The sequence below is a fragment of the Arvicola amphibius genome, chromosome 5, assembly GCF_903992535.2.
Source record: "Arvicola amphibius chromosome 5, mArvAmp1.2, whole genome shotgun sequence".
Taxonomy (NCBI): domain Eukaryota; kingdom Metazoa; phylum Chordata; class Mammalia; order Rodentia; family Cricetidae; genus Arvicola; species Arvicola amphibius.
The window spans coordinates 112,404,571-112,418,219 of NC_052051.1; the positions used below are offsets into that span (position 1 = coordinate 112,404,571).

The window sequence follows — 13,649 nt, forward strand, 5'->3', positions numbered from 1 at the left end:
TCCCTAGTCTCCTAAACAGGATAGTCAGAGCTGTTTTCAGGGTTGACCCCCAATGGGGAGAGACTGCAATTATCAAGCAGCTAATGAGGCTTAGTGAGGCTCACAGTCACCTCCTGTGCTGGCTAGTTTCAAGTCAGCTTGATACAAGCTGGAGTCATCAGAGAGGAAAGAGCCTCTGCTGAGAAAATGCCTCCATAAGATCAGGCTGCAGGCTAGTCTGAAGGAGATTTTTTGTTTGTTTTTCGAGACAGGGTTTCTCTGTGGCTTTAAAGCCTGTCCTGAAACTAGCTCTTGTAGACCAGGCTGGCTTCGAACTCACAGAGATCTGCCTGCCTCTGCCTCCTGAGTGCTGGGATTAGAGACATGCACCACCACCACTGAGCTCTGAGGGAGATGAATGGGGTGGTGCCATGCCTGGGCTGGTAGTCCTGGATTCTATAAGAAACCCCAACTCTTCTCTACTCATATCTTTCTCCATAATCCCCCAATGTCAGATTCAAATGTTGTATAACCATTAAGGACACAAGAGACTTCACTCAAAACACTCAGAGGAATGTCCCTCTCTGTGAGATCTGTCGATCTTCACTACAGAATATAGTTTGGTCATCTGGGTTTATGGCTAACTCTTCTATAAATTATCTGTGGGCCCCTGGATAATGTTCTTCTCTGTAAAGCCAGGACACTATTACCTCAAGTTGCTGTGGTGATTAAATGTTATATTCTGTGGAAAGTCATCGCCCCCGAGCTCCTTTTCCTCACACCCTGGCACACCTCATCTAGGTCAGTGTAGTCCTCTCTGTGCTTAAAGAGCACAGGGTTTAAAGAAGCCTGCCCATCCCACTGGGAACACATCATCACATGGGACCCTTGGGCACATGTAGTTTAGTAGTGGAGTGTTTGCCTGGCATGTGCAAAGCCCTGGGTCTAATTTCAAGAATAGCTAAAATAAATAAACAATACATAATAAAAATTAAAAATCACATAGTAACAAACTTGCACAACTTTTGCCTTTCCTTTTCTTGCTTTTCTTCTCTCTCTCTCTCTCTCTTTCTTTCTTTCTTTTGAGACAAGATTTCCCTGGTTGTCCTAGAACTCACTCTGTAGATCAGGCTGGCCTCGAACTGCACGACCACTGCCTCCTGAGTGTTGGGACTAAAGGTGTGCACCAACATATCCAGTTTTTTTTTTTTTAAATACAGAGTCTTGCTATGTGCCCATACTGGCCTTAACTCATTATGTAGTCCAGGCTGGCCTCAAACCCATGGTAATCCTCCTGCCTCAACTTCCCAAGTATACAGCTTATAATAGGATTTTTGTGTGTGCACCACCATAACCATCTTAATTGAAATCACCAAACCAGGAGTCTAGGACTGTGCCTCCATGATGGTGTCAATCCTAGATGCTGTGACAAAAATCCACGGCAGAAATAGCCTATGGGAAGAATGTCACCACAGGAAGGCCGTAACCGTGGGAAGGACAGCACTGTGGAAGACAGGCATGGCTGTGGAGGTATGAAGAGGCTGGTGGCACTGAGTCTGCAGTCAGGAAGCAGAGAGACGGATACTGATGCTTAGCTTATGTTCCCCTCAGCCAATGGATGCTACCACCAAAGTCTGTGTGGGTCTTCCTTCCATTCAAGCTCTCTGCAAACACTGTCACAGACACCCCGAGGTGTATCTTTTGGGGGATCCCAAATGGAGTGAGGGTTGACGAAGACGAACCCCTACACTGGTAGAACACGTACTTGGCATAGACAAAGCTCTGGGTTCAATCACCAGCAGCACAAACACTAAAAATAGACCTGCTCCAAATAGAGAAACATAAAGAAGCTGAGTCACTGATAATGCCTGGAGCTAGCTTTTCAAATGTCAAAACCCAGGGAACCTTATGACTTTTTTTTCAAAGCACAGATCAAATAGCTCTTATTTTACTTAAAGCTACATGTGGAAGAAACCCTCTGTTGCTCGGGATCTGCTTCTGCAGTCCTCCACAGAAGCATAATTTTTGCTGAACAAATACAGACTCCATTTCTTTCTCAACCTACTCGGCAGCCAGAATTGGCCGTGGGACTTGGTTTGGGCCAACAAGACACAGGTGGGAGCACTGACAGTCTTTGGGACCCTCCCTAAGAGACTCAAAGGGAGTCTCCTCAACAGCTCTCTGCTACCCTGATCTCTGGAGGAAAGGGTAACTTCTTAGGCACCACAGCATGACTGAAAGGACCTGGAAACTCCAGGGTCTACCTGAAACAGAGCTGCCACCAACCCTAGGCATCTGACCTGAAGTTGTTACATGAGGAAGAAATAAACATTATGTTATGCTAAAATTCTATCACCTACAGCCAAATTCATAACATATAGATTAAAACCATAACCCTCCCCTATCTAGAGTATGAATGTGTGCCTTACCTCTAAACAAGAGAACACAGTAAAGATGACAAGATTATGTATGTGACTAACAACCTAGTTACTGTCACAAGCAGGGGGACCTGACTTTGGCACCTAGCAAACACAATTTGTAATCCTGGTGCTGGGGGGTGGAGCCAGGAGTCTCCTTGGGGATTACGGCCTAATCAGTGAGTCCCTGGGATCTCAAGAACCAAGGTGGACAGTTCCTAATCAAGGTTGACCACTGGCCTCCACAGGCATACATGTACACTGTGTATATATACATGTACCATCACACACGAACACTCATACACACGACTAATGTTTGCTGAGAAATGTTCTTCTTTAGTGGCTTTTTAAAAAGATGTCTTTTAATCAAATTGTGTGTGTGTGTGTGTGTGTGTGTGTGTGTGTGTGTAAGCTTACAATGAGCAAAGGACAACTTTAGGAGTTGGTCCTCCCCTTCCACCGTGGGTTCTGGATATCAAGCTCAGGCCACTGGGCTTCCATAGCAAATACTTAGGCTCACTGAGCCTCCACACCAGCCCACTTACTATCTGAAGAGACAAACGGGCATGATGGGAGCAGTTTGGGGTGGCCATGTGACAAGGGGCTGAAACTTCTAGCAAGCAAAACATGCCTTTAGTCTGACAGTCTATCAAGAACTAAATTCTGCTCACAATCACACAAGCTCAGAGGAAGATGCCCCCAATCAAATCCCACATAAGACTCAAGCTCCAGGTGACAAACTGGCTACAAAAACACAGAAGACATAGTTAAATCAAATGCAGACTCCTGACGGCATATGTGATAGAATACCTGTGCAGTGTTTACAGTCATTGCTTGCAGTAACTTAAGTAGCAATATATAACTAATACAATGGCCAGGAACACTCACTGCAAAAATGTAGGGGCGATTCTCTATTAGATAATATATAAGTAAGCTCACCAAAATGAAGTCATATATTACATGACAATTTTAATAGATGAGAAAAGAAATAAAATCCAACATAGAGCCCCTTGATGAAGGTGAAACTGAGATACACACACAACTTTATCATACCTACCTAAGCAAACATATACATAACAGATATAAACACGGGTAAAGCATGTACACAAACACTACAAAATGCCCACATCATGCTGCATCATTAAACACACAAAAATCATTCTTGTCAAGAACAGATATACATGAAAGTAGCTGTTAGGACCATTTAAAATGGAGAATGTTTAAAAATGTTTGTAAGCATTAGGAGCAGGTGAATTCAAAAAAAAAAAGCTGAAAGATACTAGAAATAATAAGTCTTCAGTAAGGAAACTAATAGTGCTTGATTTTTGTTATTTTGGTTTTAATTGCTTGTTTCCATCAATAGCCACTGGCTACTTCCTATAACATGCAGACACACCTATCTTCTGAAATCAAGCATCGTGTGTAACTTTTGATCTTCTCAGTGGGCGGGGGAGTAGCACGGAAAGGTTGGAGAGAGGAAAGAGGCACATGATGTAATTACATTTTAACTTAAACAACTAAAAGCTTTGCTTTTCATACGTTCCAGATAAAGTCTTGCTATGTAGCCCCCTGAAAAAACTCCTCAATAGCATACAAAAGCACAAAATTCCCATCATGGAGATGCTACTGCAGGAGGACTAACCTGAGCAACACAAACGAGATCCTGTTTCAAAACTGAAGAGCAAAAAACATGGGAACCTTAGACCAGAGGCTGAGAAAGGGATTTGGGTAAGGAGGATGGTATTGAAGCCACTCAGGCCCACGTACTCAGAGTCAAACTGACTTTCGGTCCCTTCAACCGTGTAGGAAAAAAGGCAAGTACATCAAAGACAAGAGCTCCTTCCCAACATGGGAATCTTCTCCACACTTATCCTAGGAGTTTAACGACTTGGGTCCTAGTTAAAAGTAATTCAGAACAACAGCGTGAGCAATAACTGAACAACTGGGCACAAAGAATGGGTGAAAAGCACAGAGCTAAAGTGAGCCATTCAAGCTGCAGCCCAGACTCCCTGTGGCTTCACATCCCTGAGCGCCTGGGAAGCTGCAAAAGCTGTGAGCTTCATGTGAGATAGTCCTGGATTTTTAATGCCAGGCACCTGTCAGAAATATCAGTCCTTTCTAAAAGAAGAAAATTTCCTGACTGGATTCAAATAGTTTTGTTTTTTTAAATTAAAAGGTTAGGTGTGGTGGCACAGACCTGTAATCCCAACACTAAGAAGAGCTGCAAATCTGAGGGCACAGTGAGTTCAGGGACAGCCTGAGCTACAGACCCAGACTGACTCAGGACACCAAAAACACAAAAGCGAACAAACAAAACAATGAGCAGAAGGGGGAAGAAAGCAGACGAGGGATACATCACAGGGCAAACGGCAGCTGCAGAGCTGGACGAGGCAGGGGTGCTACTGTCAACTGCCCTCCATGCCAGCAGCCTTGCAAGTGGGCACGGTGAACAGGAAGAGAGGAAAAAGACACACGCCAGACTTTAGCAAACAGAAACAAAGGTCCTAAAAGTAGAATTATAAGCCCATGGCTAAATGTTTAACGCACAGATTCCTTCGTGGATTTGACACAGCAGAGGGAATAAAAGTAAACAAACAAAAAAACAAGCTGCACAAAATTATCCGGACTGCAGCAGCAGAGATGTGATGTAGAAAGAACTAAGGAGACATGTCAAAACACAGGACAACCAAGTAAGAAGGCCCAACGCAGAGTCAGCGGGAGCCCCAGGAACAGGAGAAACACGGAAGCAGAGGTAGTATTCCAGAGACGGCTGGGAATAGTAGGAAGATGAAAGAAACACATTCAGACTGAAGAAGCTTAACAAATTCCAAGAAGGAATACGTATTAATTACAACTACACATATAATCATGTAAAATAACAAAAACTTCTGGAGGAAATCTTAAATTAGGTGGGGGAAGAGTCTTTCAAAGTTATATTTCAACAGGAACAATGGAAGGAAGGCATGATAGAACACACATTGATTGTTAAAGTAAATGCTATCTAGAATTCTATACCTAGAGAAAATACTTGTTCAAGAACAAAATTATGACATTTTTAGACAAATGGAATTTGACACCTTACTATATAATGTGTGCATTTCTACACGTAGTGAATAATAAATATGTGACCATATATATACATGGGTACAGATATGTATAATACACACACAGAGGTTTGACTTATGATAGGCTTACACTTCAACAAACCCTTTCTAAATTTAAAAATGTATTTAACACCCTATTATACTGAACACACAGCTAAGTCACAACATGAACAACTGCTGAGTACCATGACTGCCTTGTGACTGGGGCTGGGCTTGCTGCTGCTCAGCATACAGGAGCGCTGTTCCGGTTCGGCGAGTCAGGGTAAGAAAAATAAGACCTCACAACATGAGCCATGGTTGGCATACTGTTTCTGTGCCATCCCCAAGTCTTAACAAATGTGGAAGGAAGGGGCTGAAGGGAGACGGAGGTACTGCGACCTCAGAGAACGGAATGCACTCTCTTTTCAGCCATGTATATCCAGGACACTTACAAAAGAAGGACACTGGCATTATCAGTCAGCTTCATGTTACTATAAAGAAACAGCTGAAGGAGTCAATTGTTTTCTTTTTTTTTTTCTTTCTTTTTTGTTTTGTTTTTTTGTTTGTTTGTTTGTTTTTTGAGACAGGGTTTCTCTGTGTAGCTTTGGAGCCTGTCCTGGAACTAGCTCTGTAGACCAGGCTGGCTTTGAAATTATAGAGATCTGCCTGCCTCTGCCTCCCGAGTGCTGGGATTAAAAGTTTGTGCCACCACTGCCCGGCTTGAAGGAGTCGATTTGTAAAGAGAAAAGGGGTATCTTGATTCCTGATTCTGGAGGTCCCAGTCCACAATCAGGTGGCACCCTTGAGCTCAGTCTGAGGACAAGGTACATGTAGTTAAGTGGAGCAAACCACTGAACTAATGAGCCAGGAAGCAGGCAGAGACTGCGTGTGGCCCCACAATCCACTTCCGGGGACTGTCTCAATTAGTGCCTCCTCCCCCAAGGGTTGACTATTTCCAAAAGTGCCTTTAATGCACAGACCTTTGGGGGAATTCATCCAACCGTAACAAAAAACTAACCATACAGAAAATCTCAACTTATTTCAAATGACTGTAACCACGGCACTTATCTAGCTACAAGCTCAATGTTCACAACAAACACTGAATAGAAACTTTCCTCTGTATTTGGAAATTGAGAAATATAATTGCATATTAATCAAAGAACCACAATTAAAGTTTAAATCATTTCAATCGAACAATAATCAAAATGCTACATACTGAAATTCTCAATTCAATTAAAGCAATAATTAGCAGGAAACTCCCAGAAGTGAAAAATATAGTCATCTAATACTAACAACTTCATAGATGTGATAAACACAGTAAACACACTTAAGGAAAAAAAATCTGTTAAGTGAATGAAATCACCCTGTAAGACATAAAGACAAAGACACTTATAGAGAGATCCTTTTGTGTTTTCTAGTTGATAACTGGGTTTTCATGCTGCTGTGTGAGATGTCTCCTCAAATTTTGCTATGATGTCAGCACATTACCCATCTGACATGGGAAAGAGAGATGCTAGAAACAGATGTGCAATCCCATCCGCAATAGAGAAGATGGGGGAGAGCTGATGGAGCACACAGAACTGGTAATAAACCAGAAAATTTTCATGGCTGAAGTCTGTAGATTAAAATAGCACATGGAGAGCCGAAGAGGACACGCTACAACAAATCATACTTGGACATATAATGATGAAATCTGCTGATAATTAGATACAAATAAAAACATTTTTAAAAATAGTAAACTAACTGCTCTTAAAAGGCAAAGTCACAAAACTGGCAACACACTTGTCCTGGTGGTGTGCGTCTTTAATCCCAGCCCTCAGGAGGTGGAGGAAAGAAAATCACAAGTTCACGGCCACCCTCACCTACAGAGGGGTTTAAGACAGCCTGGCCTACATGAGACCCTGTCTCAAAAAATGAAGTCGATTGCTGGAGAGATGGCTCGGCTGGGTTCAAGCACCTATAAGGTTGCTCACAATTGTGTCACTCCAGTTCCAAGGGACCCAAAGCCCTCTCCTGACCTCCAAGGGCACCAGGCACACATGCACGGCATGTGTATATGCAAGCAAAACATTCATATGCACAAAATAAAATAAACTGATCTTAAAAATAAAAACACAGTGGAGAATCACTGAGGAAGATACCCAGGATCAAACGCAAGTCCCCACAGGTGTAAGAACGAGCACACACGTGTGCACAAATACATGGACAGCACGTGGTCATTTGCATAAGAATGGCCCTTAGGCTCCCATATTTGAATGTTTGGTCCCCCACCTGGTGTAACTGTTTTCAAAAAGATTATGAAGTGTGGCCTTATTGGAGGAGTGTGTCACTGGGGTGGACTTGGAAGCTTCAAAAGCCGGAGCCAGGTCCAGACTCGGCTTCCACCGACTTGCAAGTCAGGATAAAAGCTTGTAGCTGCTGCTCCAGCAGCCTGACTGCCTGCTGCCATGCTGGCCACGGACTCATCCTCGGAAGCTGTGAGCAAGCCCCAGCTAAATGCTTTCTTTTATAAGTCGTGGTGTCTCTGCACAGCAATAGAAACGTAACTAAAACATACCACACACACATATCCACACACACACAGTCTAACTATTTCCTATATAACAAAATATATATCTAGAATATAAGGTTAATAAATACTGAGAGAAAAGAGATGAAAAGATATACCCCCCCAAATACAAGGTTAGTGGATGTATTAAATAAATATCAAATAAACTTTAGGACAAATATAACTTCATAGGAGCTAAGATACTTCTACTAATGATACAAGGTATAGGCATGAAGTTACTAGAACCACATGTATATATATATATTTAACAATCATAGCTCAAAATACTAGAAAAATGAGTAGTCACAGGAAGAGACAGAAATAGTGACGGTGTAGTGGTTCGAGGTTTCCAGACTGTAAAAGGGGTGCAGTTTTCAACGTAAGTGCAGTCTAGAGTGGTCCTGAGAACCTCTCTCTTCATAGTCAAGCCGTATGAACAACTCCTTTTAACAACAAGACTTCATTTTTCTATTCTCTCATTCAGAGGTCCTAAATTCTGTCTCCTGTAACTTTTGAGCTGAAGCTGGAAGCTCTCAGCCACGAGAGGATGGCAAAGTCCCCACCCAGGCAGCGTCTGTTCCAGTGTTCTGTGCCTCTTAGGATTTCAGTTTTATTTGGATTTATGATTTCTGTACTTTCTTTCAGAGCTACCACATAAAGGTTTTTTTATTCTTTTTTAAATATTTATTTATTATGCACACAATATTCTGTCTGTGTGTGTCTGCAGGCCAGAAGAGGGCAGCAGACCTCATTTACAGATGGTTGTGAGCCACCATGTGGTTGCCGGGAATTGAACTCAGGACCTTTGGAAGAGCAGGCAATGCTCTTAACCACTGAGCCATGTCTCCAGCCCCACATAAAGGTTTGATGTTACTAATTTTCCCTGAAGTTATGCAAAGAAACTGTCCTACCATTTCTTCTGCTGAGTTTAGCGAGTGTGTAAAGAAACATTCAAATATTTAATCTCACATTTCCAGGTATTTTGATTCTTGGAAAATTTATTAAATATAGAAATCTTCAGGTCTACTCTGATTTGTTTTGTTACTGTATTAATTACAAATATATACTTAGTAGAAAAAAAATCAAACAAAATGAAGTATAGAAAATTACAAGTCCACTGCTCTAGGTGACACCATTTTTCTCTGATTTTTAGTAGTTTTAGTTTTTGTGTTAGACTATTTTTTTTGAGAATTGTTTATTTTTTCCAGTTCTCTTTTAAATTTTTTTTAAGTTATATATTTTTTTCTCTGCTCCTCTCCTTTCCTCCCCCTCTCCCCTTCTAACTATGGTCCCCATGCTCCCAATTTACTCAGGAGATCTCGTCTTTTTCTACTTCCCATGTAGAACAGAAAACCATTTATTCTTAAAGTAGCCAAATAGACTTACACTCTGCAAAGTGCTGTGGACTTGGGTACCCATTCCTACTCCTCCAAAGCATTCATTTTTGTTGAGGAAATAGATGAAAGGATTGATGAGCTACGAAGCAGTCAATGTATTAAAGAGTCAGTTTAGATGTCCAGGCAACAAATGCTAATAAAACTGAAGATAAAGAAAAGAACTTTGTGGTCTGGGGCTAGGCAAGAAGAAATTAAAAGGCATATTCAATACTGAAAAGTCTGAAGGAGCAGAGGTGAATGTGGAGGAGGCAGGAGCACACCAGAGATGGATTCAAAAGAAATGTGAGGAGACAAGTTCATTAAGTGACTAGCGCCTCCTTTCCCAGAGCGAAGTCTTGATCTCTTCAGTGCTTAAGGCAGCGGGTCAGGCCGAGAGCTCGTTTTCCACTTGTCACTGTCGTCTGAAAACCACTAACCAGATTCTGAATGCAGCGCATGAGCCATGGCTATCCAGTTGCCTGGGCCAGTCTTGGTCATTACACTAATCACTTATCAGAAACATGCTTTTGAATACCTCCCTTGTCTCTGGAGAAGTGCAGAAAATAAGAACTTGAGGCAAAATGTCACATGAGAACTATGGGTCACATTTAAACTTTTATTTAAATGCTGGCAACTCCAACGTCTGACCTCATCCCAATTTTTAGCCTTCTATTTTCTGGGCCTTGAGCCAGTAGGGTAACACACTCATTTCCAAGGGCTTAGGTCTTAAAGGGTCAAGGTGTGGTATCTGAATCATCCACTATTACATCATTAATAATAAAAACACTCTCCATTCAGCCTCGTTCATTATCTCACGAGTAATTAATTTTGTAGGTATTACTTTCATTCGCTTCTTCATTTACTCTTCCAATAATTATTTCCTGACCATCCATTTAAGGCCAGGTCTGTGTTATATAATAAAGAACAAGCAAAGTTCAAGTTACCCTATCTTCTCTAGTACTACCTAGTCAGGGAAATAAAGAGGAATCAAAAAACTACATAGTTGCAAACTGAGACAAGTACTCTGAAGATGCAAGAGGAATACCACTAAAATATCTGAGAGGGAGTTTGGAAATTTATCAATATGAATGTAAGTTCGGTTACAAGGATCAGTTCAATAATAATCAACCATGATTCAAAAAAAGTGAAGATATTTAATTATTTTTCACAAAAAGAGGCTGAAAATGAGTATCTCCAAACACCACTATAGTGTCTCCACAGCATCAAGAAGGACACAGGCTCCTTCTGTCTGTCCTCACCATCTTCCTCCTCAGCTTACTGGTCTGTTGTCCTTGTGCTTCTCAGTTCGCTGGTCCAAGGTGGCTGCTGTGGCTCCAAGACAGGCCAGTCAAGGCAAACAGCAGTGGGTGTGGCCTCCCTCTGAGCCTTCTACTCACAGGAGCTAAATCCTTGCAGAAGGTCTCAAACCAGGATCTCTCTATGCTGCATCAGTCAGAACCAGGTCATTCGCCCATGTCTAAAATCAACCCGTAGCCATAGAGACTGGGATTACCGTGCTTGGTTTAGATTATTCACGGGGGCGGGAGGAGGGGGGACGACACGGGACTTTCTCATTCTGGACAAGACACTGAATTTACAAAGTCAAGATTCTCTAAAGTCAGTGAAGAAGAGGAACAGCTCAGGAGATAAGAGCAGTGGAGATGAAAACCCGCAAGCCTGGTTTACTGACGGGAGTGAAGACAGCACAGACTCAAACAGCATCCGAGGTTTCAAGGTGGAGGAACAACAACAACTGTGACAAGAGAGATGAAAAGAGAACGTGAGAAGAAAAACCTAGTTTTAAAAAAAACAATAATAAATTCAACTTTCTCCTCTTAAGAATGTGAGGTTCAGGCAGCATGGCAGAATCCAGCATGAGGGAATCTCAGGAGAAGGACTAGACTTGAATGCAGACTTTGTAGTGATTCACAATTAGAGGGTGTTTAAAACCACAGGAAGAAAAAGCCATTAGCAGATGAGCAGAGAGGACGAGGCTGGAAGATTCTTGGTGAGAGGCTACAGTGGGAGACAGCAGAAGGCTGATGTGGTGGGCTGGGGACGGAGCTCAGCAGTAGAGCACATGCTTGGTGTGTGTGAAGCCTGGGGTTGAATTGCCAGCACAGAACAAAGGAGGCAAATAATCAGTTATGGACAAGGGAGTGCAATGACACACAGTTTCCAAGGAATGTCACGGCTGACACTGTTGACTGCTAGAGAGGTGTCAGTGCTGGCAAAGCACTCTTGATAATCTTCAGGCATAGAGAGACAGAAACCAGATTGGAAAAATAGTGGGTTTGAGTATATTACGTAATGCAATTCATTAGTATCCTTTTTAATTTATTCTTTCAAGATGTTTGGAAATAAAGGGAAGAAAAGTAAACGTCATTAAGCTGTGCTGGAGGCAGAAGGGAAGCGGTGCACACTGAATCCCTGGTGGACTAGGAGGAACATGCCCAGAGGGGAAGAGTGAGGAACACAGACTGCAGCAGGGAAAACACAGAGCACAGCCCACAACAGGGACAACAAGGACGTTCAATGGGAAGCATGAAGATATAAGACATAAGGTAAGGGACATGGTGGTGGCTGAACACTAAAAGATACTAAAATAGGAAATAAATTTCAAAGTTATCTAACAGATGACAGGGATTAAAATAAATGTTCAATGAAACTAACAATTTTGATCCTAAGTGAGCCCACAAAGCCATCAGGAAGAGAAAGGGGAAGACACAGCCTAGCACAGAAATTCACTAAGGAACTAAAGACTAAAGACAGAATGGGTCATGGTAATAAGACACTGGCCAAGTAGTTAAACATTACGGTAATTAGGGCTGGAGAGCTGCCTCAATGGCCTCAGGAGTACTTCTAGAGGATCCAGGTTTAGTTCCTAGCACCCACATGACAGCTCACAACTATCCAAATTCCAGCTCTGGGGAATCTGATGCCCTCTTCTGATCTCCTTGGGCACCAGACATGCATGTGACATGCATACACATGTGGGCAAAATAATCATATATAAAATAATCAAAACTTATTTTCAAATTAAAGGTAAAACATTGGGAAGAGCACAAGAGAGCATGGGGGTCATGCGCAATGCTCGGGAACACACTGGTTCCTTGAGAACATCTTCAACCAACGTCTGCCAGGGAGGTTCCTAGGAAGATGCTGAGGAGAGTGGTTAAAGAAGATACCTTTCTACAGTGGCAATATCCTGTTTGGACTCTAACAAATAGCTTGCCTGAAGACCAGAGGGTGGAGCCAGCCACTAGTTAACCACAGAGGTCTGAAGGTGATATGGTTGGGTGGAGAGAGGCATTTAAGGCAAAGGAGACAGTTGTTCGGTCTCTTTTCAGCAGAATTAATAAGAGTTGGCTGTATTTTGCTTCTTTCTCTCTGATCTTTCAGCATTTGCCCTGATATCTGGCTCTGGGTTTTTTTTTTTGTTTTGTTTTGTTTTGTTTTTTGTTTTGTTTTTGTTTTTGCTTTTGTTTTTCGAGACAGGGTTTCTCTGTAGCTTTGGAGTCTGTCCTGGAACTACCTCTTGTAGACCAGGCTGGCCTCGAACTCACAGAGATTCGTTTGCCTCTGCCTCCCGAGTGCTGGGATTAAGGGAGTACCCCACCACCGCCCTCTGGTTCCAGGTTTTTATTAATAAGACCAATTAGAACTCGTGCAAAATCCTATGGCTGGTAACACATGTATATCCCTTTATATACTAGGTTTCATCATATCATATACACTGTGGACAGTTCAAATAAAAGTATTGCACACATTTGTGTAAATGTATAAAAATTTGTACATGTGTAAATATGAACATGGGCATTAAAGGCAGATACAAAGCAACAAATGCACCAGAAGGGGCTGTGTGACTCGCGAGGCCGGTGCTCGCTGCAGCAGACACCAGCTTCTTCATCCTTCAACTGGTGTCAGTTCAGAGTAGAGGTTTGCAAAGAGACGAAGGGAAAGAAAAGCAGCCAGTTTGCTGAGAAGAAGCAAAACCAGACTACAGAAAGCTGTATGGCTTCTGAAATGCACAAGGTTTTCTAAAACTTCCTTTCTTACAGAAGCAAAAAGGACTTGTCTGAGACTCCTGGTAGCCAGACTGCAGCAGGCATTAAGAGGGCTACTATGGGATGAGATCAGGCCACAAAAAGGTCAATGAAAATAACTTACTTCAAGAAGAAAGGGGCTTTTAAAAGAAAGTGGCTATGGAAATAGGAACCTGCTAACTAACAGTCAGCATACACAT

The 13,649-nt window shown here is 42.3% G+C and overlaps 1 protein-coding gene and 1 non-coding gene across 3 annotated transcripts in view; one reads left to right on the forward strand and one right to left on the reverse strand.

Moving 5' to 3' along the window:
• Sil1 (SIL1 nucleotide exchange factor) overlaps positions 1 to 13,649 on the reverse strand; it is a 255,443-nt gene that overhangs the window by 39,623 nt on the left and 202,171 nt on the right. The window lies entirely within an intron of this gene.
• Positions 6,879 to 6,977, forward strand: LOC119815977. Its single transcript, XR_005285647.1, has one exon. It is a non-coding gene; the product is annotated as a small nucleolar RNA U13 (small nucleolar RNA).